Genomic DNA, 26,700 nt, shown 5'->3' on the forward strand with positions numbered 1-26,700 from the left:
ATCGTGCAACGTCAGAAACGCCCGAGAGGGGCGACGAGAAAGCTTAAGAGTGCTTTACGCACGGGAGTCATAGCGATCGGAGGATAGGCAGCCTTGTCTTTGGTCGTCGTCCCCCGGCCTCGGGAGACAGCCACTGTGGCCTGGGCCCCTTACCTTTGCCGATGGGAATTTGGAAAAGGAACACGCGCGGTCCCCGTATGCCCACACGTGTGATCTCTTGCCGCAGGACGCAGTGGAGTGAGACCTGGGCTCCTTTCCGGGGGATGAATTTCTCCTCTCCCCTGTGTGCCGATGTCAGGGAAGCCTACGGGGGAGCAGTTCCGGCCGCCATCCCCAGAGTCCCGTGGGAATCCCCTCCTACGGTAAGGGTCCTGTCCCACGGTCACCGCGGTGCCTGGTTGGGGTGGGGATGGGACGGTGACTCCGCGTGGAGGCGGGGCCCTGACCGTGCTAGCCCGGCACGGGGGCCGGTCATGGCTTGTGACGCCGGTCTCCCTGGTGGGAGAGGGTGGCTCGGCGAGTCCCAGGGTGACAGAGAGCCGAGTGCTCAGTGTCGGACCCGTATCTGGGGCCCCAGGTCCCTTTCGCACGCGTGCCTGGATCGATGATGTCTAAAAAAAAATGGAAACTTTTGAAATCTGAACAAAATGAGTGAGGACTCGAGCTGAGGTCCAGCACGGGGATCGCCACGCTACCAGGGTGGAGGGAGCTCAGTCAGCACAGCTAGGGGTGTGTGGCAAGGCCTGTGATGTTCGGAGAGCTAAAATGCTCACGCGCTTTGAAGCGAATTGCTTGGGTGGTGGTGTGTCCAGGCCCAGTTGGTGGCTTGGGGTAGCATGGAAACCCTTTGAGGGCGTGGCCGGTGGCTTCCTTACCGCCCCCTCCCGAGACCCCGGGGAAGTGAGCGGGAATTGGCGATTCCCCCTGGGAAATCAGTGCGCCTTCCCATGAGCCCTTCTCCCACCTGGCCGAGCTGGCCAGGGGCTCCGATGGGTGGTCGATCTCTGTTTTCTCAGGAGGGCAAATTGAAAGGTATGGCCCACATGCAGGGACGGGACCCCGCTTTATTTCCTGGTCCCTTTCGCCTACGTGAAAGCACTCGCGTGGAGATCGAAGAGCAGACGCCCCCTGTGGAATCTTAGCGATCTTTCTTATCAAAGACCGGGCTGGCCACCCAGCCAGCCACGGGATACGGCGTGCTCGACCCTTGTGGGTTCCCTCATCCACCCAGCAAGCCCTTTGGAGCCTACGGCTGAGCCGGCTCCAGCCGCGCGCAGCGTCCGTCATTTCGGAAAGAAAGCGACGTGGCTCTACGTTTCAAATGCTGAACTTCCCACGTGGGTGGCAGTGGCCAGCCTCCCGGGTCCTCGGTGGGTTTCCATGGTCTTTGAGGTGATGATGAATGATGACGCAGCGGGTGTGCCAGGGAGACCTTGAGTCAGGGGCCTCGGGACAAGGCATTTCTATGCCATGCTCGTGGGCGATGTGAGCGTAATGCCTCTGGTGTTCCACGTGGCCAGACAGACGTGGAACGTGAAATCCTAAGAGCGCTTGCAAGGAGAGGTTCCATTCGGCAAATTGTGTTTCCCCTTGTACTCTGCAGATCGTGCTGTACGCGATCGCGGGGGCGTTCGCCGGCGGAGTGGGGAAGTGCTGGTCTGTCCACGTGCGGTGGCCCGCCTACGCGGGCGGGACCACCAGAAGTCACTCCCCAGGTAACGTCCGGTTTTGAGCGGACTGAGGTTTGCGGGCCCAGCTAGTTCCCTGTGAGCAAAAACGCGGGACGTGCTCAGTTTGGAGGGTGGGTTGTTCCCCACGGGGAGGTTGTGGGCGTCGGGCCACTGGTCAGGCATCTAACCTTGTCAAGACGCATACAGATTTTGTGCGCCGGCCTCCACGTGGAGTGACCCCACGCTCCCTGTCTGAGCGATGGCGGGAGCGTGATTTGCACGCGATGACGTTGAGCGAGCTCCTCCCTCCTGCGGGTTTGAGAAACAGACAGCCGCACTCCCCCTCACACACGTCCCCTTGTGTGTCCCCTCTCGCTCCAGGAAGACGCGGCCAGGATCTGGATTTCGCGCGGGCGAGTTCACTCTTGTCCCTGGAGACCTGACGAGAAGGAAGGCCGTGCCGGAGGTCATTCTTCCATCCCGTCCCCTCGGGCCTGCTGCGGGCATTCCGGTATCGGTGAGCCGCGTGTTCTGAAGTGTGACTCAGTTTCCTCGGGGCACCATGAGCGCCTAGTGACAGGGAGAGCCCGGCGATGCCGGCCGGCCGCGAGGCTGGCGCCTGCCTGTGGTGCCGCTCTCCATGCTGGAGCGCCGTGGGTGGGCTCTCCCCGGGGTGACGGAAAGCTGAGTTGAGCGGTGTGTGCCCCCTGTCTGGGGCTCAGGGCCCCCTGGCGAAAATGTGCCTGGTTCGAAGGTGACTTAACAAGGCGCAGTGGATGTCCTTGGAGCGTGAACATACTGGGTGAGGGCGCCACGTCTTTGGGCTGAGGTCCAGCAACGGGACCATGCCTGGCACACACACCGGAGGCCGTTGAGTGGGCCCGGTGGCAGTAACGCCAGGGACTAGGCTTGGGGGTACGTTATCTGAAAGCTACATGGTTGCATCGACCAGGGGGGAGTGACTGGTGCATGCGTGTTCTCTGAATGTCAACGTGTGGGGTACAGTGGAAGCTCTCTGAGCGTTTGGGTGGCAGGAGTGCCTACGATCCCCGTGTCCCTTGCGGTTTGGGCGTCACCGAACGCCACGGCGGGGCCTCCGTGGTGAACAGGGCCAGCACGTCTTTGTCCCGTGCACGGGATGGTTGACGGGGAAGGAGGATCCCGGTAGCGCCCTGGGGTAGTGACCGAACCGTGGTCAGTTCGTCTGGGCCACTTGGGTGTCTGAGAGTCCTTCGAGGGTTGGAGCGATTCCTAGGTAGTGCCAGGAATGGCTTGACACGAAGCCTGTGAGGCCTTCGTGACCCGAAGAGCCATCGTGGGCTTCTGTCTCCCTGACGTGGGGGCCGCTCGTTGAGCTGAGCATCGTGCAACGTCAGAAACGCCCGAGAGGGGCGACGAGAAAGCTTAAGAGTGCTTTACGCACGGGAGTCATAGCGATCGGAGGATAGGCAGCCTTGTCTTTGGTCGTCGTCCCCCGGCCTCGGGAGACAGCCACTGTGGCCTGGGCCCCTTACCTTTGCCGATGGGAATTTGGAAAAGGAACACGCGCGGTCCCCGTATGCCCACACGTGTGATCTCTTGCCGCAGGACGCAGTGGAGTGAGACCTGGGCTCCTTTCCGGGGGATGAATTTCTCCTCTCCCCTGTGTGCCGATGTCAGGGAAGCCTACGGGGGAGCAGTTCCGGCCGCCATCCCCAGAGTCCCGTGGGAATCCCCTCCTACGGTAAGGGTCCTGTCCCACGGTCACCGCGGTGCCTGGTTGGGGTGGGGATGGGACGGTGACTCCGCGTGGAGGCGGGGCCCTGACCGTGCTAGCCCGGCACGGGGGCCGGTCATGGCTTGTGACGCCGGTCTCCCTGGTGGGAGAGGGTGGCTCGGCGAGTCCCAGGGTGACAGAGAGCCGAGTGCTCAGTGTCGGACCCGTATCTGGGGCCCCAGGTCCCTTTCGCACGCGTGCCTGGATCGATGATGTCTAAAAAAAAATGGAAACTTTTGAAATCTGAACAAAATGAGTGAGGACTCGAGCTGAGGTCCAGCACGGGGATCGCCACGCTACCAGGGTGGAGGGAGCTCAGTCAGCACAGCTAGGGGTGTGTGGCAAGGCCTGTGATGTTCGGAGAGCTAAAATGCTCACGCGCTTTGAAGCGAATTGCTTGGGTGGTGGTGTGTCCAGGCCCAGTTGGTGGCTTGGGGTAGCATGGAAACCCTTTGAGGGCGTGGCCGGTGGCTTCCTTACCGCCCCCTCCCGAGACCCCGGGGAAGTGAGCGGGAATTGGCGATTCCCCCTGGGAAATCAGTGCGCCTTCCCATGAGCCCTTCTCCCACCTGGCCGAGCTGGCCAGGGGCTCCGATGGGTGGTCGATCTCTGTTTTCTCAGGAGGGCAAATTGAAAGGTATGGCCCACATGCAGGGACGGGACCCCGCTTTATTTCCTGGTCCCTTTCGCCTACGTGAAAGCACTCGCGTGGAGATCGAAGAGCAGACGCCCCCTGTGGAATCTTAGCGATCTTTCTTATCAAAGACCGGGCTGGCCACCCAGCCAGCCACGGGATACGGCGTGCTCGACCCTTGTGGGTTCCCTCATCCACCCAGCAAGCCCTTTGGAGCCTACGGCTGAGCCGGCTCCAGCCGCGCGCAGCGTCCGTCATTTCGGAAAGAAAGCGACGTGGCTCTACGTTTCAAATGCTGAACTTCCCACGTGGGTGGCAGTGGCCAGCCTCCCGGGTCCTCGGTGGGTTTCCATGGTCTTTGAGGTGATGATGAATGATGACGCAGCGGGTGTGCCAGGGAGACCTTGAGTCAGGGGCCTCGGGACAAGGCATTTCTATGCCATGCTCGTGGGCGATGTGAGCGTAATGCCTCTGGTGTTCCACGTGGCCAGACAGACGTGGAACGTGAAATCCTAAGAGCGCTTGCAAGGAGAGGTTCCATTCGGCAAATTGTGTTTCCCCTTGTACTCTGCAGATCGTGCTGTACGCGATCGCGGGGGCGTTCGCCGGCGGAGTGGGGAAGTGCTGGTCTGTCCACGTGCGGTGGCCCGCCTACGCGGGCGGGACCACCAGAAGTCACTCCCCAGGTAACGTCCGGTTTTGAGCGGACTGAGGATTGCGGGCCCAGCTAGTTCCCTGTGAGCAAAAACGCGGGACGTGCTCAGTTTGGAGGGTGGGTTGTTCCCCACGGGGAGGTTGTGGGCGTCGGGCCACTGGTCAGGCATCTAACCTTGTCAAGACGCATACAGATTTTGTGCGCCGGCCTCCACGTGGAGTGACCCCACGCTCCCTGTCTGAGCGATGGCGGGAGCGTGATTTGCACGCGATGACGTTGAGCGAGCTCCTCCCTCCTGCGGGTTTGAGAAACAGACAGCCGCACTCCCCCTCACACACGTCCCCTTGTGTGTCCCCTCTCGCTCCAGGAAGACGCGGCCAGGATCTGGATTTCGCGCGGGCGAGTTCACTCTTGTCCCTGGAGACCTGACGAGAAGGAAGGCCGTGCCGGAGGTCATTCTTCCATCCCGTCCCCTCGGGCCTGCTGCGGGCATTCCGGTATCGGTGAGCCGCGTGTTCTGAAGTGTGACTCAGTTTCCTCGGGGCACCATGAGCGCCTAGTGACAGGGAGAGCCCGGCGATGCCGGCCGGCCGCGAGGCTGGCGCCTGCCTGTGGTGCCGCTCTCCATGCTGGAGCGCCGTGGGTGGGCTCTCCCCGGGGTGACGGAAAGCTGAGTTGAGCGGTGTGTGCCCCCTGTCTGGGGCTCAGGGCCCCCTGGCGAAAATGTGCCTGGTTCGAAGGTGACTTAACAAGGCGCAGTGGATGTCCTTGGAGCGTGAACATACTGGGTGAGGGCGCCACGTCTTTGGGCTGAGGTCCAGCAACGGGACCATGCCTGGCACACACACCGGAGGCCGTTGAGTGGGCCCGGTGGCAGTAACGCCAGGGACTAGGCTTGGGGGTACGTTATCTGAAAGCTACATGGTTGCATCGACCAGGGGGGAGTGACTGGTGCATGCGTGTTCTCTGAATGTCAACGTGTGGGGTACAGTGGAAGCTCTCTGAGCGTTTGGGTGGCAGGAGTGCCTACGATCCCCGTGTCCCTTGCGGTTTGGGCGTCACCGAACGCCACGGCGGGGCCTCCGTGGTGAACAGGGCCAGCACGTCTTTGTCCCGTGCACGGGATGGTTGACGGGGAAGGAGGATCCCGGTAGCGCCCTGGGGTAGTGACCGAACCGTGGTCAGTTCGTCTGGGCCACTTGGGTGTCTGAGAGTCCTTCGAGGGTTGGAGCGATTCCTAGGTAGTGCCAGGAATGGCTTGACACGAAGCCTGTGAGGCCTTCGTGACCCGAAGAGCCATCGTGGGCTTCTGTCTCCCTGACGTGGGGGCCGCTCGTTGAGCTGAGCATCGTGCAACGTCAGAAACGCCCGAGAGGGGCGACGAGAAAGCTTAAGAGTGCTTTACGCACGGGAGTCATAGCGATCGGAGGATAGGCAGCCTTGTCTTTGGTCGTCGTCCCCCGGCCTCGGGAGACAGCCACTGTGGCCTGGGCCCCTTACCTTTGCCGATGGGAATTTGGAAAAGGAACACGCGCGGTCCCCGTATGCCCACACGTGTGATCTCTTGCCGCAGGACGCAGTGGAGTGAGACCTGGGCTCCTTTCCGGGGGATGAATTTCTCCTCTCCCCTGTGTGCCGATGTCAGGGAAGCCTACGGGGGAGCAGTTCCGGCCGCCATCCCCAGAGTCCCGTGGGAATCCCCTCCTACGGTAAGGGTCCTGTCCCACGGTCACCGCGGTGCCTGGTTGGGGTGGGGATGGGACGGTGACTCCGCGTGGAGGCGGGGCCCTGACCGTGCTAGCCCGGCACGGGGGCCGGTCATGGCTTGTGACGCCGGTCTCCCTGGTGGGAGAGGGTGGCTCGGCGAGTCCCAGGGTGACAGAGAGCCGAGTGCTCAGTGTCGGACCCGTATCTGGGGCCCCAGGTCCCTTTCGCACGCGTGCCTGGATCGATGATGTCTAAAAAAAAATGGAAACTTTTGAAATCTGAACAAAATGAGTGAGGACTCGAGCTGAGGTCCAGCACGGGGATCGCCACGCTACCAGGGTGGAGGGAGCTCAGTCAGCACAGCTAGGGGTGTGTGGCAAGGCCTGTGATGTTCGGAGAGCTAAAATGCTCACGCGCTTTGAAGCGAATTGCTTGGGTGGTGGTGTGTCCAGGCCCAGTTGGTGGCTTGGGGTAGCATGGAAACCCTTTGAGGGCGTGGCCGGTGGCTTCCTTACCGCCCCCTCCCCAGACCCCGGGGAAGTGAGCGGGAATTGGCGATTCCCCCTGGGAAATCAGTGCGCCTTCCCATGAGCCCTTCTCCCACCTGGCCGAGCTGGCCAGGGGCTCCGATGGGTGGTCGATCTCTGTTTTCTCAGGAGGGCAAATTGAAAGGTATGGCCCACATGCAGGGACGGGACCCCGCTTTATTTCCTGGTCCCTTTCGCCTACGTGAAAGCACTCGCGTGGAGATCGAAGAGCAGACGCCCCCTGTGGAATCTTAGCGATCTTTCTTATCAAAGACCGGGCTGGCCACCCAGCCAGCCACGGGATACGGCGTGCTCGACCCTTGTGGGTTCCCTCATCCACCCAGCAAGCCCTTTGGAGCCTACGGCTGAGCCGGCTCCAGCCGCGCGCAGCGTCCGTCATTTCGGAAAGAAAGCGACGTGGCTCTACGTTTCAAATGCTGAACTTCCCACGTGGGTGGCAGTGGCCAGCCTCCCGGGTCCTCGGTGGGTTTCCATGGTCTTTGAGGTGATGATGAATGATGACGCAGCGGGTGTGCCAGGGAGACCTTGAGTCAGGGGCCTCGGGACAAGGCATTTCTATGCCATGCTCGTGGGCGATGTGAGCGTAATGCCTCTGGTGTTCCACGTGGCCAGACAGACGTGGAACGTGAAATCCTAAGAGCGCTTGCAAGGAGAGGTTCCATTCGGCAAATTGTGTTTCCCCTTGTACTCTGCAGATCGTGCTGTACGCGATCGCGGGGGCGTTCGCCGGCGGAGTGGGGAAGTGCTGGTCTGTCCACGTGCGGTGGCCCGCCTACGCGGGCGGGACCACCAGAAGTCACTCCCGAGGTAACGTCCGGTTTTGAGCGGACTGAGGTTTGCGGGCCCAGCTAGTTCCCTGTGAGCAAAAACGCGGGACGTGCTCAGTTTGGAGGGTGGGTTGTTCCCCACGGGGAGGTTGTGGGCGTCGGGCCACTGGTCAGGCATCTAACCTTGTCAAGACGCATACAGATTTTGTGCGCCGGCCTCCACGTGGAGTGACCCCACGCTCCCTGTCTGAGCGATGGCGGGAGCGTGATTTGCACGCGATGACGTTGAGCGAGCTCCTCCCTCCTGCGGGTTTGAGAAACAGACAGCCGCACTCCCCCTCACACACGTCCCCTTGTGTGTCCCCTCTCGCTCCAGGAAGACGCGGCCAGGATCTGGATTTCGCGCGGGCGAGTTCACTCTTGTCCCTGGAGACCTGACGAGAAGGAAGGCCGTGCCGGAGGTCATTCTTCCATCCCGTCCCCTCGGGCCTGCTGCGGGCATTCCGGTATCGGTGAGCCGCGTGTTCTGAAGTGTGACTCAGTTTCCTCGGGGCACCATGAGCGCCTAGTGACAGGGAGAGCCCGGCGATGCCGGCCGGCCGCGAGGCTGGCGCCTGCCTGTGGTGCCGCTCTCCATGCTGGAGCGCCGTGGGTGGGCTCTCCCCGGGGTGACGGAAAGCTGAGTTGAGCGGTGTGTGCCCCCTGTCTGGGGCTCAGGGCCCCCTGGCGAAAATGTGCCTGGTTCGAAGGTGACTTAACAAGGCGCAGTGGATGTCCTTGGAGCGTGAACATACTGGGTGAGGGCGCCACGTCTTTGGGCTGAGGTCCAGCAACGGGACCATGCCTGGCACACACACCGGAGGCCGTTGAGTGGGCCCGGTGGCAGTAACGCCAGGGACTAGGCTTAGGGGTACGTTATCTGAAAGCTACATGGTTGCATCGACCAGGGGGGAGTGACTGGTGCATGCGTGTTCTCTGAATGTCAACGTGTGGGGTACAGTGGAAGCTCTCTGAGCGTTTGGGTGGCAGGAGTGCCTACGATCCCCGTGTCCCTTGCGGTTTGGGCGTCACCGAACGCCACGGCGGGGCCTCCGTGGTGAACAGGGCCAGCACGTCTTTGTCCCGTGCACGGGATGGTTGACGGGGAAGGAGGATCCCGGTAGCGCCCTGGGGTAGTGACCGAACCGTGGTCAGTTCGTCTGGGCCACTTGGGTGTCTGAGAGTCCTTCGAGGGTTGGAGCGATTCCTAGGTAGTGCCAGGAATGGCTTGACACGAAGCCTGTGAGGCCTTCGTGACCCGAAGAGCCATCGTGGGCTTCTGTCTCCCTGACGTGGGGGCCGCTCGTTGAGCTGAGCATCGTGCAACGTCAGAAACGCCCGAGAGGGGCGACGAGAAAGCTTAAGAGTGCTTTACGCACGGGAGTCATAGCGATCGGAGGATAGGCAGCCTTGTCTTTGGTCGTCGTCCCCCGGCCTCGGGAGACAGCCACTGTGGCCTGGGCCCCTTACCTTTGCCGATGGGAATTTGGAAAAGGAACACGCGCGGTCCCCGTATGCCCACACGTGTGATCTCTTGCCGCAGGACGCAGTGGAGTGAGACCTGGGCTCCTTTCCGGGGGATGAATTTCTCCTCTCCCCTGTGTGCCGATGTCAGGGAAGCCTACGGGGGAGCAGTTCCGGCCGCCATCCCCAGAGTCCCGTGGGAATCCCCTCCTACGGTAAGGGTCCTGTCCCACGGTCACCGCGGTGCCTGGTTGGGGTGGGGATGGGACGGTGACTCCGCGTGGAGGCGGGGCCCTGACCGTGCTAGCCCGGCACGGGGGCCGGTCATGGCTTGTGACGCCGGTCTCCCTGGTGGGAGAGGGTGGCTCGGCGAGTCCCAGGGTGACAGAGAGCCGAGTGCTCAGTGTCGGACCCGTATCTGGGGCCCCAGGTCCCTTTCGCACGCGTGCCTGGATCGATGATGTCTAAAAAAAAATGGAAACTTTTGAAATCTGAACAAAATGAGTGAGGACTCGAGCTGAGGTCCAGCACGGGGATCGCCACGCTACCAGGGTGGAGGGAGCTCAGTCAGCACAGCTAGGGGTGTGTGGCAAGGCCTGTGATGTTCGGAGAGCTAAAATGCTCACGCGCTTTGAAGCGAATTGCTTGGGTGGTGGTGTGTCCAGGCCCAGTTGGTGGCTTGGGGTAGCATGGAAACCCTTTGAGGGCGTGGCCGGTGGCTTCCTTACCGCCCCCTCCCGAGACCCCGGGGAAGTGAGCGGGAATTGGCGATTCCCCCTGGGAAATCAGTGCGCCTTCCCATGAGCCCTTCTCCCACCTGGCCGAGCTGGCCAGGGGCTCCGATGGGTGGTCGATCTCTGTTTTCTCAGGAGGGCAAATTGAAAGGTATGGCCCACATGCAGGGACGGGACCCCGCTTTATTTCCTGGTCCCTTTCGCCTACGTGAAAGCACTCGCGTGGAGATCGAAGAGCAGACGCCCCCTGTGGAATCTTAGCGATCTTTCTTATCAAAGACCGGGCTGGCCACCCAGCCAGCCACGGGATACGGCGTGCTCGACCCTTGTGGGTTCCCTCATCCACCCAGCAAGCCCTTTGGAGCCTACGGCTGAGCCGGCTCCAGCCGCGCGCAGCGTCCGTCATTTCGGAAAGAAAGCGACGTGGCTCTACGTTTCAAATGCTGAACTTCCCACGTGGGTGGCAGTGGCCAGCCTCCCGGGTCCTCGGTGGGTTTCCATGGTCTTTGAGGTGATGATGAATGATGACGCAGCGGGTGTGCCAGGGAGACCTTGAGTCAGGGGCCTCGGGACAAGGCATTTCTATGCCATGCTCGTGGGCGATGTGAGCGTAATGCCTCTGGTGTTCCACGTGGCCAGACAGACGTGGAACGTGAAATCCTAAGAGCGCTTGCAAGGAGAGGTTCCATTCGGCAAATTGTGTTTCCCCTTGTACTCTGCAGATCGTGCTGTACGCGATCGCGGGGGCGTTCGCCGGCGGAGTGGGGAAGTGCTGGTCTGTCCACGTGCGGTGGCCCGCCTACGCGGGCGGGACCACCAGAAGTCACTCCCCAGGTAACGTCCGGTTTTGAGCGGACTGAGGATTGCGGGCCCAGCTAGTTCCCTGTGAGCAAAAACGCGGGACGTGCTCAGTTTGGAGGGTGGGTTGTTCCCCACGGGGAGGTTGTGGGCGTCGGGCCACTGGTCAGGCATCTAACCTTGTCAAGACGCATACAGATTTTGTGCGCCGGCCTCCACGTGGAGTGACCCCACGCTCCCTGTCTGAGCGATGGCGGGAGCGTGATTTGCACGCGATGACGTTGAGCGAGCTCCTCCCTCCTGCGGGTTTGAGAAACAGACAGCCGCACTCCCCCTCACACACGTCCCCTTGTGTGTCCCCTCTCGCTCCAGGAAGACGCGGCCAGGATCTGGATTTCGCGCGGGCGAGTTCACTCTTGTCCCTGGAGACCTGACGAGAAGGAAGGCCGTGCCGGAGGTCATTCTTCCATCCCGTCCCCTCGGGCCTGCTGCGGGCATTCCGGTATCGGTGAGCCGCGTGTTCTGAAGTGTGACTCAGTTTCCTCGGGGCACCATGAGCGCCTAGTGACAGGGAGAGCCCGGCGATGCCGGCCGGCCGCGAGGCTGGCGCCTGCCTGTGGTGCCGCTCTCCATGCTGGAGCGCCGTGGGTGGGCTCTCCCCGGGGTGACGGAAAGCTGAGTTGAGCGGTGTGTGCCCCCTGTCTGGGGCTCAGGGCCCCCTGGCGAAAATGTGCCTGGTTCGAAGGTGACTTAACAAGGCGCAGTGGATGTCCTTGGAGCGTGAACATACTGGGTGAGGGCGCCACGTCTTTGGGCTGAGGTCCAGCAACGGGACCATGCCTGGCACACACACCGGAGGCCGTTGAGTGGGCCCGGTGGCAGTAACGCCAGGGACTAGGCTTGGGGGTACGTTATCTGAAAGCTACATGGTTGCATCGACCAGGGGGGAGTGACTGGTGCATGCGTGTTCTCTGAATGTCAACGTGTGGGGTACAGTGGAAGCTCTCTGAGCGTTTGGGTGGCAGGAGTGCCTACGATCCCCGTGTCCCTTGCGGTTTGGGCGTCACCGAACGCCACGGCGGGGCCTCCGTGGTGAACAGGGCCAGCACGTCTTTGTCCCGTGCACGGGATGGTTGACGGGGAAGGAGGATCCCGGTAGCGCCCTGGGGTAGTGACCGAACCGTGGTCAGTTCGTCTGGGCCACTTGGGTGTCTGAGAGTCCTTCGAGGGTTGGAGCGATTCCTAGGTAGTGCCAGGAATGGCTTGACACGAAGCCTGTGAGGCCTTCGTGACCCGAAGAGCCATCGTGGGCTTCTGTCTCCCTGACGTGGGGGCCGCTCGTTGAGCTGAGCATCGTGCAACGTCAGAAACGCCCGAGAGGGGCGACGAGAAAGCTTAAGAGTGCTTTACGCACGGGAGTCATAGCGATCGGAGGATAGGCAGCCTTGTCTTTGGTCGTCGTCCCCCGGCCTCGGGAGACAGCCACTGTGGCCTGGGCCCCTTACCTTTGCCGATGGGAATTTGGAAAAGGAACACGCGCGGTCCCCGTATGCCCACACGTGTGATCTCTTGCCGCAGGACGCAGTGGAGTGAGACCTGGGCTCCTTTCCGGGGGATGAATTTCTCCTCTCCCCTGTGTGCCGATGTCAGGGAAGCCTACGGGGGAGCAGTTCCGGCCGCCATCCCCAGAGTCCCGTGGGAATCCCCTCCTACGGTAAGGGTCCTGTCCCACGGTCACCGCGGTGCCTGGTTGGGGTGGGGATGGGACGGTGACTCCGCGTGGAGGCGGGGCCCTGACCGTGCTAGCCCGGCACGGGGGCCGGTCATGGCTTGTGACGCCGGTCTCCCTGGTGGGAGAGGGTGGCTCGGCGAGTCCCAGGGTGACAGAGAGCCGAGTGCTCAGTGTCGGACCCGTATCTGGGGCCCCAGGTCCCTTTCGCACGCGTGCCTGGATCGATGATGTCTAAAAAAAAATGGAAACTTTTGAAATCTGAACAAAATGAGTGAGGACTCGAGCTGAGGTCCAGCACGGGGATCGCCACGCTACCAGGGTGGAGGGAGCTCAGTCAGCACAGCTAGGGGTGTGTGGCAAGGCCTGTGATGTTCGGAGAGCTAAAATGCTCACGCGCTTTGAAGCGAATTGCTTGGGTGGTGGTGTGTCCAGGCCCAGTTGGTGGCTTGGGGTAGCATGGAAACCCTTTGAGGGCGTGGCCGGTGGCTTCCTTACCGCCCCCTCCCCAGACCCCGGGGAAGTGAGCGGGAATTGGCGATTCCCCCTGGGAAATCAGTGCGCCTTCCCATGAGCCCTTCTCCCACCTGGCCGAGCTGGCCAGGGGCTCCGATGGGTGGTCGATCTCTGTTTTCTCAGGAGGGCAAATTGAAAGGTATGGCCCACATGCAGGGACGGGACCCCGCTTTATTTCCTGGTCCCTTTCGCCTACGTGAAAGCACTCGCGTGGAGATCGAAGAGCAGACGCCCCCTGTGGAATCTTAGCGATCTTTCTTATCAAAGACCGGGCTGGCCACCCAGCCAGCCACGGGATACGGCGTGCTCGACCCTTGTGGGTTCCCTCATCCACCCAGCAAGCCCTTTGGAGCCTACGGCTGAGCCGGCTCCAGCCGCGCGCAGCGTCCGTCATTTCGGAAAGAAAGCGACGTGGCTCTACGTTTCAAATGCTGAACTTCCCACGTGGGTGGCAGTGGCCAGCCTCCCGGGTCCTCGGTGGGTTTCCATGGTCTTTGAGGTGATGATGAATGATGACGCAGCGGGTGTGCCAGGGAGACCTTGAGTCAGGGGCCTCGGGACAAGGCATTTCTATGCCATGCTCGTGGGCGATGTGAGCGTAATGCCTCTGGTGTTCCACGTGGCCAGACAGACGTGGAACGTGAAATCCTAAGAGCGCTTGCAAGGAGAGGTTCCATTCGGCAAATTGTGTTTCCCCTTGTACTCTGCAGATCGTGCTGTACGCGATCGCGGGGGCGTTCGCCGGCGGAGTGGGGAAGTGCTGGTCTGTCCACGTGCGGTGGCCCGCCTACGCGGGCGGGACCACCAGAAGTCACTCCCGAGGTAACGTCCGGTTTTGAGCGGACTGAGGTTTGCGGGCCCAGCTAGTTCCCTGTGAGCAAAAACGCGGGACGTGCTCAGTTTGGAGGGTGGGTTGTTCCCCACGGGGAGGTTGTGGGCGTCGGGCCACTGGTCAGGCATCTAACCTTGTCAAGACGCATACAGATTTTGTGCGCCGGCCTCCACGTGGAGTGACCCCACGCTCCCTGTCTGAGCGATGGCGGGAGCGTGATTTGCACGCGATGACGTTGAGCGAGCTCCTCCCTCCTGCGGGTTTGAGAAACAGACAGCCGCACTCCCCCTCACACACGTCCCCTTGTGTGTCCCCTCTCGCTCCAGGAAGACGCGGCCAGGATCTGGATTTCGCGCGGGCGAGTTCACTCTTGTCCCTGGAGACCTGACGAGAAGGAAGGCCGTGCCGGAGGTCATTCTTCCATCCCGTCCCCTCGGGCCTGCTGCGGGCATTCCGGTATCGGTGAGCCGCGTGTTCTGAAGTGTGACTCAGTTTCCTCGGGGCACCATGAGCTCCTAGTGACAGGGAGAGCCCGGCGATGCCGGCCGGCCGCGAGGCTGGCGCCTGCCTGTGGTGCCGCTCTCCATGCTGGAGCGCCGTGGGTGGGCTCTCCCCGGGGTGACGGAAAGCTGAGTTGAGCGGTGTGTGCCCCCTGTCTGGGGCTCAGGGCCCCCTGGCGAAAATGTGCCTGGTTCGAAGGTGACTTAACAAGGCGCAGTGGATGTCCTTGGAGCGTGAACATACTGGGTGAGGGCGCCACGTCTTTGGGCTGAGGTCCAGCAACGGGACCATGCCTGGCACACACACCGGAGGCCGTTGAGTGGGCCCGGTGGCAGTAACGCCAGGGACTAGGCTTGGGGGTACGTTATCTGAAAGCTACATGGTTGCATCGACCAGGGGGGAGTGACTGGTGCATGCGTGTTCTCTGAATGTCAACGTGTGGGGTACAGTGGAAGCTCTCTGAGCGTTTGGGTGGCAGGAGTGCCTACGATCCCCGTGTCCCTTGCGGTTTGGGCGTCACCGAACGCCACGGCGGGGCCTCCGTGGTGAACAGGGCCAGCACGTCTTTGTCCCGTGCACGGGATGGTTGACGGGGAAGGAGGATCCCGGTAGCGCCCTGGGGTAGTGACCGAACCGTGGTCAGTTCGTCTGGGCCACTTGGGTGTCTGAGAGTCCTTCGAGGGTTGGAGCGATTCCTAGGTAGTGCCAGGAATGGCTTGACACGAAGCCTGTGAGGCCTTCGTGACCCGAAGAGCCATCGTGGGCTTCTGTCTCCCTGACGTGGGGGCCGCTCGTTGAGCTGAGCATCGTGCAACGTCAGAAACGCCCGAGAGGGGCGACGAGAAAGCTTAAGAGTGCTTTACGCACGGGAGTCATAGCGATCGGAGGATAGGCAGCCTTGTCTTTGGTCGTCGTCCCCCGGCCTCGGGAGACAGCCACTGTGGCCTGGGCCCCTTACCTTTGCCGATGGGAATTTGGAAAAGGAACACGCGCGGTCCCCGTATGCCCACACGTGTGATCTCTTGCCGCAGGACGCAGTGGAGTGAGACCTGGGCTCCTTTCCGGGGGATGAATTTCTCCTCTCCCCTGTGTGCCGATGTCAGGGAAGCCTACGGGGGAGCAGTTCCGGCCGCCATCCCCAGAGTCCCGTGGGAATCCCCTCCTACGGTAAGGGTCCTGTCCCACGGTCACCGCGGTGCCTGGTTGGGGTGGGGATGGGACGGTGACTCCGCGTGGAGGCGGGGCCCTGACCGTGCTAGCCCGGCACGGGGGCCGGTCATGGCTTGTGACGCCGGTCTCCCTGGTGGGAGAGGGTGGCTCGGCGAGTCCCAGGGTGACAGAGAGCCGAGTGCTCAGTGTCGGACCCGTATCTGGGGCCCCAGGTCCCTTTCGCACGCGTGCCTGGATCGATGATGTCTAAAAAAAAATGGAAACTTTTGAAATCTGAACAAAATGAGTGAGGACTCGAGCTGAGGTCCAGCACGGGGATCGCCACGCTACCAGGGTGGAGGGAGCTCAGTCAGCACAGCTAGGGGTGTGTGGCAAGGCCTGTGATGTTCGGAGAGCTAAAATGCTCACGCGCTTTGAAGCGAATTGCTTGGGTGGTGGTGTGTCCAGGCCCAGTTGGTGGCTTGGGGTAGCATGGAAACCCTTTGAGGGCGTGGCCGGTGGCTTCCTTACCGCCCCCTCCCCAGACCCCGGGGAAGTGAGCGGGAATTGGCGATTCCCCCTGGGAAATCAGTGCGCCTTCCCATGAGCCCTTCTCCCACCTGGCCGAGCTGGCCAGGGGCTCCGATGGGTGGTCGATCTCTGTTTTCTCAGGAGGGCAAATTGAAAGGTATGGCCCACATGCAGGGACGGGACCCCGCTTTATTTCCTGGTCCCTTTCGCCTACGTGAAAGCACTCGCGTGGAGATCGAAGAGCAGACGCCCCCTGTGGAATCTTAGCGATCTTTCTTATCAAAGACCGGGCTGGCCACCCAGCCAGCCACGGGATACGGCGTGCTCGACCCTTGTGGGTTCCCTCATCCACCCAGCAAGCCCTTTGGAGCCTACGGCTGAGCCGGCTCCAGCCGCGCGCAGCGTCCGTCATTTCGGAAAGAAAGCGACGTGGCTCTACGTTTCAAATGCTGAACTTCCCACGTGGGTGGCAGTGGCCAGCCTCCCGGGTCCTCGGTGGGTTTCCATGGTCTTTGAGGTGATGATGAATGATGACGCAGCGGGTGTGCCAGGGAGACCTTGAGTCAGGGGCCTCGGGACAAGGCATTTCTATGCCATGCTCGTGGGCGATGTGAGCGTAATGCCTCTGGTGTTCCACGTGGCCAGACAGACGTGGAACGTGAAATCCTAAGAGCGCTTGCAAGGAGAGGTTCCATTCGGCAAATTGTGTTTCCCCTTGTACTCTGCAGATCGTGCTGTACGCGATCGCGGGGGCGTTCGCCGGCGGAGTGGGGAAGTGCTGGTCTGTCCACGTGCGGTGGCCCGCCTACGCGGGCGGGACCACCAGAAGTCACTCCCGAGGTAACGTCCGGTTTTGAGCGGACTGAGGTTTGCGGGCCCAGCTAGTTCCCTGTGAGCAAAAACGCGGGACGTGCTCAGTTTGGAGGGTGGGTTGTTCCCCACGGGGAGGTTGTGGGCGTCGGGCCACTGGTCAGGCATCTAACCTTGTCAAGACGCATACAGATTTTGTGCGCCGGCCTCCACGTGGAGTGACCCCACGCTCCCTGTCTGAGCGATGGCGGGAGCGTGATTTGCACGCGATGACGTTGAGCGAGCTCCTCCCTCCTGCGGGTTTGAGAAACAGACAGCCGCACTCCCCCTCACACACGTCCCCTTGTGTGTCCCCTCTCGCTCCAGGAAGACGCGGCCAGGATCTGGATTTCGCGCGGGCGAGTTCACTCTTGTCCCTGGAGACCTGACGAGAAGGAAGGCCGTGCCGGAGGTCATTCTTCCATCCCGTCCCCTCGGGCCTGCTGCGGGCATTCCGGTATCGGTGAGCCGCGTGTTCTGAAGTGTGACTCAGTTTCCTCGGGGCACCATGAGCGCCTAGTGACAGGGAGAGCCCGGCGATGCCGGCCGGCCGCGAGGCTGGCGCCTGCCTGTGGTGCCGCTCTCCATGCTGGAGCGCCGTGGGTGGGCTCTCCCCGGGGTGACGGAAAGCTGAGTTGAGCGGTGTGTGCCCCCTGTCTGGGGCTCAGGGCCCCCTGGCGAAAATGTGCCTGGTTCGAAGGTGACTTAACAAGGCGCAGTGGATGTCCTTGGAGCGTGAACATACTGGGTGAGGGCGCCACGTCTTTGGGCTGAGGTCCAGCAACGGGACCATGCCTGGCACACACACCGGAGGCCGTTGAGTGGGCCCGGTGGCAGTAACGCCAGGGACTAGGCTTGGGGGTACGTTATCTGAAAGCTACATGGTTGCATCGACCAGGGGGGAGTGACTGGTGCATGCGTGTTCTCTGAATGTCAACGTGTGGGGTACAGTGGAAGCTCTCTGAGCGTTTGGGTGGCAGGAGTGCCTACGATCCCCGTGTCCCTTGCGGTTTGGGCGTCACCGAACGCCACGGCGGGGCCTCCGTGGTGAACAGGGCCAGCACGTCTTTGTCCCGTGCACGGGATGGTTGACGGGGAAGGAGGATCCCGGTAGCGCCCTGGGGTAGTGACCGAACCGTGGTCAGTTCGTCTGGGCCACTTGGGTGTCTGAGAGTCCTTCGAGGGTTGGAGCGATTCCTAGGTAGTGCCAGGAATGGCTTGACACGAAGCCTGTGAGGCCTTCGTGACCCGAAGAGCCATCGTGGGCTTCTGTCTCCCTGACGTGGGGGCCGCTCGTTGAGCTGAGCATCGTGCAACGTCAGAAACGCCCGAGAGGGGCGACGAGAAAGCTTAAGAGTGCTTTACGCACGGGAGTCATAGCGATCGGAGGATAGGCAGCCTTGTCTTTGGTCGTCGTCCCCCGGCCTCGGGAGACAGCCACTGTGGCCTGGGCCCCTTACCTTTGCCGATGGGAATTTGGAAAAGGAACACGCGCGGTCCCCGTATGCCCACACGTGTGATCTCTTGCCGCAGGACGCAGTGGAGTGAGACCTGGGCTCCTTTCCGGGGGATGAATTTCTCCTCTCCCCTGTGTGCCGATGTCAGGGAAGCCTACGGGGGAGCAGTTCCGGCCGCCATCCCCAGAGTCCCGTGGGAATCCCCTCCTACGGTAAGGGTCCTGTCCCACGGTCACCGCGGTGCCTGGTTGGGGTGGGGATGGGACGGTGACTCCGCGTGGAGGCGGGGCCCTGACCGTGCTAGCCCGGCACGGGGGCCGGTCATGGCTTGTGACGCCGGTCTCCCTGGTGGGAGAGGGTGGCTCGGCGAGTCCCAGGGTGACAGAGAGCCGAGTGCTCAGTGTCGGACCCGTATCTGGGGCCCCAGGTCCCTTTCGCACGCGTGCCTGGATCGATGATGTCTAAAAAAAAATGGAAACTTTTGAAATCTGAACAAAATGAGTGAGGACTCGAGCTGAGGTCCAGCACGGGGATCGCCACGCTACCAGGGTGGAGGGAGCTCAGTCAGCACAGCTAGGGGTGTGTGGCAAGGCCTGTGATGTTCGGAGAGCTAAAATGCTCACGCGCTTTGAAGCGAATTGCTTGGGTGGTGGTGTGTCCAGGCCCAGTTGGTGGCTTGGGGTAGCATGGAAACCCTTTGAGGGCGTGGCCGGTGGCTTCCTTACCGCCCCCTCCCCAGACCCCGGGGAAGTGAGCGGGAATTGGCGATTCCCCCTGGGAAATCAGTGCGCCTTCCCATGAGCCCTTCTCCCACCTGGCCGAGCTGGCCAGGGGCTCCGATGGGTGGTCGATCTCTGTTTTCTCAGGAGGGCAAATTGAAAGGTATGGCCCACATGCAGGGACGGGACCCCGCTTTATTTCCTGGTCCCTTTCGCCTACGTGAAAGCACTCGCGTGGAGATCGAAGAGCAGACGCCCCCTGTGGAATCTTAGCGATCTTTCTTATCAAAGACCGGGCTGGCCACCCAGCCAGCCACGGGATACGGCGTGCTCGACCCTTGTGGGTTCCCTCATCCACCCAGCAAGCCCTTTGGAGCCTACGGCTGAGCCGGCTCCAGCCGCGCGCAGCGTCCGTCATTTCGGAAAGAAAGCGACGTGGCTCTACGTTTCAAATGCTGAACTTCCCACGTGGGTGGCAGTGGCCAGCCTCCCGGGTCCTCGGTGGGTTTCCATGGTCTTTGAGGTGATGATGAATGATGACGCAGCGGGTGTGCCAGGGAGACCTTGAGTCAGGGGCCTCGGGACAAGGCATTTCTATGCCATGCTCGTGGGCGATGTGAGCGTAATGCCTCTGGTGTTCCACGTGGCCAGACAGACGTGGAACGTGAAATCCTAAGAGCGCTTGCAAGGAGAGGTTCCATTCGGCAAATTGTGTTTCCCCTTGTACTCTGCAGATCGTGCTGTACGCGATCGCGGGGGCGTTCGCCGGCGGAGTGGGGAAGTGCTGGTCTGTCCACGTGCGGTGGCCCGCCTACGCGGGCGGGACCACCAGAAGTCACTCCCGAGGTAACGTCCGGTTTTGAGCGGACTGAGGTTTGCGGGCCCAGCTAGTTCCCTGTGAGCAAAAACGCGGGACGTGCTCAGTTTGGAGGGTGGGTTGTTCCCCACGGGGAGGTTGTGGGCGTCGGGCCACTGGTCAGGCATCTAACCTTGTCAAGACGCATACAGATTTTGTGCGCCGGCCTCCACGTGGAGTGACCCCACGCTCCCTGTCTGAGCGATGGCGGGAGCGTGATTTGCACGCGATGACGTTGAGCGAGCTCCTCCCTCCTGCGGGTTTGAGAAACAGACAGCCGCACTCCCCCTCACACACGTCCCCTTGTGTGTCCCCTCTCGCTCCAGGAAGACGCGGCCAGGATCTGGATTTCGCGCGGGCGAGTTCACTCTTGTCCCTGGAGACCTGACGAGAAGGAAGGCCGTGCCGGAGGTCATTCTTCCATCCCGTCCCCTCGGGCCTGCTGCGGGCATTCCGGTATCGGTGAGCCGCGTGTTCTGAAGTGTGACTCAGTTTCCTCGGGGCACCATGAGCTCCTAGTGACAGGGAGAGCCCGGCGATGCCGGCCGGCCGCGAGGCTGGCGCCTGCCTGTGGTGCCGCTCTCCATGCTGGAGCGCCGTGGGTGGGCTCTCCCCGGGGTGACGGAAAGCTGAGTTGAGCGGTGTGTGCCCCCTGTCTGGGGCTCAGGGCCCCCTGGCGAAAATGTGCCTGGTTCGAAGGTGACTTAACAAGGCGCAGTGGATGTCCTTGGAGCGTGAACATACTGGGTGAGGGCGCCACGTCTTTGGGCTGAGGTCCAGCAACGGGACCATGCCTGGCACACACACCGGAGGCCGTTGAGTGGGCCCGGTGGCAGTAACGCCAGGGACTAGGCTTGGGGGTACGTTATCTGAAAGCTACATGGTTGCATCGACCAGGGGGGAGTGACTGGTGCATGCGTGTTCTCTGAATGTCAACGTGTGGGGTACAGTGGAAGCTCTCTGAGCGTTTGGGTGGCAGGAGTGCCTACGATCCCCGTGTCCCTTGCGGTTTGGGCGTCACCGAACGCCACGGCGGGGCCTCCGTGGTGAACAGGGCCAGCACGTCTTTGTCCCGTGCACGGGATGGTTGACGGGGAAGGAGGATCCCGGTAGCGCCCTGGGGTAGTGACCGAACCGTGGTCAGTTCGTCTGGGCCACTTGGGTGTCTGAGAGTCCTTCGAGGGTTGGAGCGATTCCTAGGTAGTGCCAGGAATGGCTTGACACGAAGCCTGTGAGGCCTTCGTGACCCGAAGAGCCATCGTGGGCTTCTGTCTCCCTGACGTGGGGGCCGCTCGTTGAGCTGAGCATCGTGCAACGTCAGAAACGCCCGAGAGGGGCGACGAGAAAGCTTAAGAGTGCTTTACGCACGGGAGTCATAGCGATCGGAGGATAGGCAGCCTTGTCTTTGGTCGTCGTCCCCCGGCCTCGGGAGACAGCCACTGTGGCCTGGGCCCCTTACCTTTGCCGATGGGAATTTGGAAAAGGAACACGCGCGGTCCCCGTATGCCCACACGTGTGATCTCTTGCCGCAGGACGCAGTGGAGTGAGACCTGGGCTCCTTTCCGGGGGATGAATTTCTCCTCTCCCCTGTGTGCCGATGTCAGGGAAGCCTACGGGGGAGCAGTTCCGGCCGCCATCCCCAGAGTCCCGTGGGAATCCCCTCCTACGGTAAGGGTCCTGTCCCACGGTCACCGCGGTGCCTGGTTGGGGTGGGGATGGGACGGTGACTCCGCGTGGAGGCGGGGCCCTGACCGTGCTAGCCCGGCACGGGGGCCGGTCATGGCTTGTGACGCCGGTCTCCCTGGTGGGAGAGGGTGGCTCGGCGAGTCCCAGGGTGACAGAGAGCCGAGTGCTCAGTGTCGGACCCGTATCTGGGGCCCCAGGTCCCTTTCGCACGCGTGCCTGGATCGATGATGTCTAAAAAAAAATGGAAACTTTTGAAATCTGAACAAAATGAGTGAGGACTCGAGCTGAGGTCCAGCACGGGGATCGCCACGCTACCAGGGTGGAGGGAGCTCAGTCAGCACAGCTAGGGGTGTGTGGCAAGGCCTGTGATGTTCGGAGAGCTAAAATGCTCACGCGCTTTGAAGCGAATTGCTTGGGTGGTGGTGTGTCCAGGCCCAGTTGGTGGCTTGGGGTAGCATGGAAACCCTTTGAGGGCGTGGCCGGTGGCTTCCTTACCGCCCCCTCCCGAGACCCCGGGGAAGTGAGCGGGAATTGGCGATTCCCCCTGGGAAATCAGTGCGCCTTCCCATGAGCCCTTCTCCCACCTGGCCGAGCTGGCCAGGGGCTCCGATGGGTGGTCGATCTCTGTTTTCTCAGGAGGGCAAATTGAAAGGTATGGCCCACATGCAGGGACGGGACCCCGCTTTATTTCCTGGTCCCTTTCGCCTACGTGAAAGCACTCGCGTGGAGATCGAAGAGCAGACGCCCCCTGTGGAATCTTAGCGATCTTTCTTATCAAAGACCGGGCTGGCCACCCAGCCAGCCACGGGATACGGCGTGCTCGACCCTTGTGGGTTCCCTCATCCACCCAGCAAGCCCTTTGGAGCCTACGGCTGAGCCGGCTCCAGCCGCGCGCAGCGTCCGTCATTTCGGAAAGAAAGCGACGTGGCTCTACGTTTCAAATGCTGAACTTCCCACGTGGGTGGCAGTGGCCAGCCTCCCGGGTCCTCGGTGGGTTTCCATGGTCTTTGAGGTGATGATGAATGATGACGCAGCGGGTGTGCCAGGGAGACCTTGAGTCAGGGGCCTCGGGACAAGGCATTTCTATGCCATGCTCGTGGGCGATGTGAGCGTAATGCCTCTGGTGTTCCACGTGGCCAGACAGACGTGGAACGTGAAATCCTAAGAGCGCTTGCAAGGAGAGGTTCCATTCGGCAAATTGTGTTTCCCCTTGTACTCTGCAGATCGTGCTGTACGCGATCGCGGGGGCGTTCGCCGGCGGAGTGGGGAAGTGCTGGTCTGTCCACGTGCGGTGGCCCGCCTACGCGGGCGGGACCACCAGAAGTCACTCCCGAGGTAACGTCCGGTTTTGAGCGGACTGAGGTTTGCGGGCCCAGCTAGTTCCCTGTGAGCAAAAACGCGGGACGTGCTCAGTTTGGAGGGTGGGTTGTTCCCCACGGGGAGGTTGTGGGCGTCGGGCCACTGGTCAGGCATCTAACCTTGTCAAGACGCATACAGATTTTGTGCGCCGGCCTCCACGTGGAGTGACCCCACGCTCCCTGTCTGAGCGATGGCGGGAGCGTGATTTGCACGCGATGACGTTGAGCGAGCTCCTCCCTCCTGCGGGTTTGAGAAACAGACAGCCGCACTCCCCCTCACACACGTCCCCTTGTGTGTCCCCTCTCGCTCCAGGAAGACGCGGCCAGGATCTGGATTTCGCGCGGGCGAGTTCACTCTTGTCCCTGGAGACCTGACGAGAAGGAAGGCCGTGCCGGAGGTCATTCTTCCATCCCGTCCCCTCGGGCCTGCTGCGGGCATTCCGGTATCGGTGAGCCGCGTGTTCTGAAGTGTGACTCAGTTTCCTCGGGGCACCATGAGCGCCTAGTGACAGGGAGAGCCCGGCGATGCCGGCCGGCCGCGAGGCTGGCGCCTGCCTGTGGTGCCGCTCTCCATGCTGGAGCGCCGTGGGTGGGCTCTCCCCGGGGTGACGGAAAGCTGAGTTGAGCGGTGTGTGCCCCCTGTCTGGGGCTCAGGGCCCCCTGGCGAAAATGTGCCTGGTTCGAAGGTGACTTAACAAGGCGCAGTGGATGTCCTTGGAGCGTGAACATACTGGGTGAGGGCGCCACGTCTTTGGGCTGAGGTCCAGCAACGGGACCATGCCTGGCACACACACCGGAGGCCGTTGAGTGGGCCCGGTGGCAGTAACGCCAGGGACTAGGCTTGGGGGTACGTTATCTGAAAGCTACATGGTTGCATCGACCAGGGGGGAGTGACTGGTGCATGCGTGTTCTCTGAATGTCAACGTGTGGGGTACAGTGGAAGCTCTCTGAGCGTTTGGGTGGCAGGAGTGCCTACGATCCCCGTGTCCCTTGCGGTTTGGGCGTCACCGAACGCCACGGCGGGGCCTCCGTGGTGAACAGGGCCAGCACGTCTTTGTCCCGTGCACGGGATGGTTGACGGGGAAGGAGGATCCCGGTAGCGCCCTGGGGTAGTGACCGAACCGTGGTCAGTTCGTCTGGGCCACTTGGGTGTCTGAGAGTCCTTCGAGGGTTGGAGCGATTCCTAGGTAGTGCCAGGAATGGCTTGACACGAAGCCTGTGAGGCCTTCGTGACCCGAAGAGCCATCGTGGGCTTCTGTCTCCCTGACGTGGGGGCCGCTCGTTGAGCTGAGCATCGTGCAACGTCAGAAACGCCCGAGAGGGGCGACGAGAAAGCTTAAGAGTGCTTTACGCACGGGAGTCATAGCGATCGGAGGATAGGCAGCCTTGTCTTTGGTCGTCGTCCCCCGGCCTCGGGAGACAGCCACTGTGGCCTGGGCCCCTTACCTTTGCCGATGGGAATTTGGAAAAGGAACACGCGCGGTCCCCGTATGCCCACACGTGTGATCTCTTGCCGCAGGACGCAGTGGAGTGAGACCTGGGCTCCTTTCCGGGGGATGAATTTCTCCTCTCCCCTGTGTGCCGATGTCAGGGAAGCCTACGGGGGAGCAGTTCCGGCCGCCATCCCCAGAGTCCCGTGGGAATCCCCTCCTACGGTAAGGGTCCTGTCCCACGGTCACCGCGGTGCCTGGTTGGGGTGGGGATGGGACGGTGACTCCGCGTGGAGGCGGGGCCCTGACCGTGCTAGCCCGGCACGGGGGCCGGTCATGGCTTGTGACGCCGGTCTCCCTGGTGGGAGAGGGTGGCTCGGCGAGTCCCAGGGTGACAGAGAGCCGAGTGCTCAGTGTCGGACCCGTATCTGGGGCCCCAGGTCCCTTTCGCACGCGTGCCTGGATCGATGATGTCTAAAAAAAAATGGAAACTTTTGAAATCTGAACAAAATGAGTGAGGACTCGAGCTGAGGTCCAGCACGGGGATCGCCACGCTACCAGGGTGGAGGGAGCTCAGTCAGCACAGCTAGGGGTGTGTGGCAAGGCCTGTGATGTTCGGAGAGCTAAAATGCTCACGCGCTTTGAAGCGAATTGCTTGGGTGGTGGTGTGTCCAGGCCCAGTTGGTGGCTTGGGGTAGCATGGAAACCCTTTGAGGGCGTGGCCGGTGGCTTCCTTACCGCCCCCTCCCCAGACCCCGGGGAAGTGAGCGGGAATTGGCGATTCCCCCTGGGAAATCAGTGCGCCTTCCCATGAGCGCTTCTCCCACCTGGCCGAGCTGGCCAGGGGCTCCGATGGGTGGTCGATCTCTGTTTTCTCAGGAGGGCAAATTGAAAGGTATGGCCCACATGCAGGGACGGGACCCCGCTTTATTTCCTGGTCCCTTTCGCCTACGTGAAAGCACTCGCGTGGAGATCGAAGAGCAGACGCCCCCTGTGGAATCTTAGCGATCTTTCTTATCAAAGACCGGGCTGGCCACCCAGCCAGCCACGGGATACGGCGTGCTCGACCCTTGTGGGTTCCCTCATCCACCCAGCAAGCCCTTTGGAGCCTACGGCTGAGCCGGCTCCAGCCGCGCGCAGCGTCCGTCATTTCGGAAAGAAAGCGACGTGGCTCTACGTTTCAAATGCTGAACTTCCCACGTGGGTGGCAGTGGCCAGCCTCCCGGGTCCTCGGTGGGTTTCCATGGTCTTTGAGGTGATGATGAATGATGACGCAGCGGGTGTGCCAGGGAGACCTTGAGTCAGGGGCCTCGGGACAAGGCATTTCTATGCCATGCTCGTGGGCGATGTGAGCGTAATGCCTCTGGTGTTCCACGTGGCCAGACAGACGTGGAACGTGAAATCCTAAGAGCGCTTGCAAGGAGAGGTTCCATTCGGCAAATTGTGTTTCCCCTTGTACTCTGCAGATCGTGCTGTACGCGATCGCGGGGGCGTTCGCCGGCGGAGTGGGGAAGTGCTGGTCTGTCCACGTGCGGTGGCCCGCCTACGCGGGCGGGACCACCAGAAGTCACTCCCCAGGTAACGTCCGGTTTTGAGCGGACTGAGGATTGCGGGCCCAGCTAGTTCCCTGTGAGCAAAAACGCGGGACGTGCTCAGTTTGGAGGGTGGGTTGTTCCCCACGGGGAGGTTGTGGGCGTCGGGCCACTGGTCAGGCATCTAACCTTGTCAAGACGCATACAGATTTTGTGCGCCGGCCTCCACGTGGAGTGACCCCACGCTCCCTGTCTGAGCGATGGCGGGAGCGTGATTTGCACGCGATGACGTTGAGCGAGCTCCTCCCTCCTGCGGGTTTGAGAAACAGACAGCCGCACTCCCCCTCACACACGTCCCCTTGTGTGTCCCCTCTCGCTCCAGGAAGACGCGGCCAGGATCTGGATTTCGCGCGGGCGAGTTCACTCTTGTCCCTGGAGACCTGACGAGAAGGAAGGCCGTGCCGGAGGTCATTCTTCCATCCCGTCCCCTCGGGCCTGCTGCGGGCATTCCGGTATCGGTGAGCCGCGTGTTCTGAAGTGTGACTCAGTTTCCTCGGGGCACCATGAGCGCCTAGTGACAGGGAGAGCCCGGCGATGCCGGCCGGCCGCGAGGCTGGCGCCTGCCTGTGGTGCCGCTCTCCATGCTGGAGCGCCGTGGGTGGGCTCTCCCCGGGGTGACGGAAAGCTGAGTTGAGCGGTGTGTGCCCCCTGTCTGGGGCTCAGGGCCCCCTGGCGAAAATGTGCCTGGTTCGAAGGTGACTTAACAAGGCGCAGTGGATGTCC

General features: G+C 61.9%; 9 pseudogenes; all 9 read left to right on the forward strand.

Annotated features, from left to right (window-relative positions):
* Nucleotides 1-598: 598 nt before the first annotated feature.
* LOC142872183 (uncharacterized) lies at nucleotides 599-673 on the forward strand (annotated as a pseudogene).
* A 2,956-nt stretch (nucleotides 674-3,629) lies between these two features.
* Nucleotides 3,630-3,704, forward strand: LOC142872184 (uncharacterized; annotated as a pseudogene).
* Nucleotides 3,705-6,660: 2,956 nt separating this feature from the next.
* On the forward strand, nucleotides 6,661-6,735 carry LOC142872185 (uncharacterized; annotated as a pseudogene).
* A 2,956-nt stretch (nucleotides 6,736-9,691) lies between these two features.
* On the forward strand, nucleotides 9,692-9,766 carry LOC142872186 (uncharacterized; annotated as a pseudogene).
* Nucleotides 9,767-12,722: 2,956 nt separating this feature from the next.
* LOC142872187 (uncharacterized) lies at nucleotides 12,723-12,797 on the forward strand (annotated as a pseudogene).
* Nucleotides 12,798-15,753: 2,956 nt separating this feature from the next.
* On the forward strand, nucleotides 15,754-15,828 carry LOC142872188 (uncharacterized; annotated as a pseudogene).
* A 2,956-nt stretch (nucleotides 15,829-18,784) lies between these two features.
* Nucleotides 18,785-18,859, forward strand: LOC142872189 (uncharacterized; annotated as a pseudogene).
* Nucleotides 18,860-21,815: 2,956 nt separating this feature from the next.
* On the forward strand, nucleotides 21,816-21,890 carry LOC142872190 (uncharacterized; annotated as a pseudogene).
* Nucleotides 21,891-24,846: 2,956 nt separating this feature from the next.
* Nucleotides 24,847-24,921, forward strand: LOC142872191 (uncharacterized; annotated as a pseudogene).
* The last annotated feature ends 1,779 nt before the right edge of the window (nucleotides 24,922-26,700 follow it).

This window comes from Microcebus murinus, chromosome 7 (assembly GCF_040939455.1).
Source record: "Microcebus murinus isolate Inina chromosome 7, M.murinus_Inina_mat1.0, whole genome shotgun sequence".
NCBI lineage: Eukaryota > Metazoa > Chordata > Mammalia > Primates > Cheirogaleidae > Microcebus > Microcebus murinus.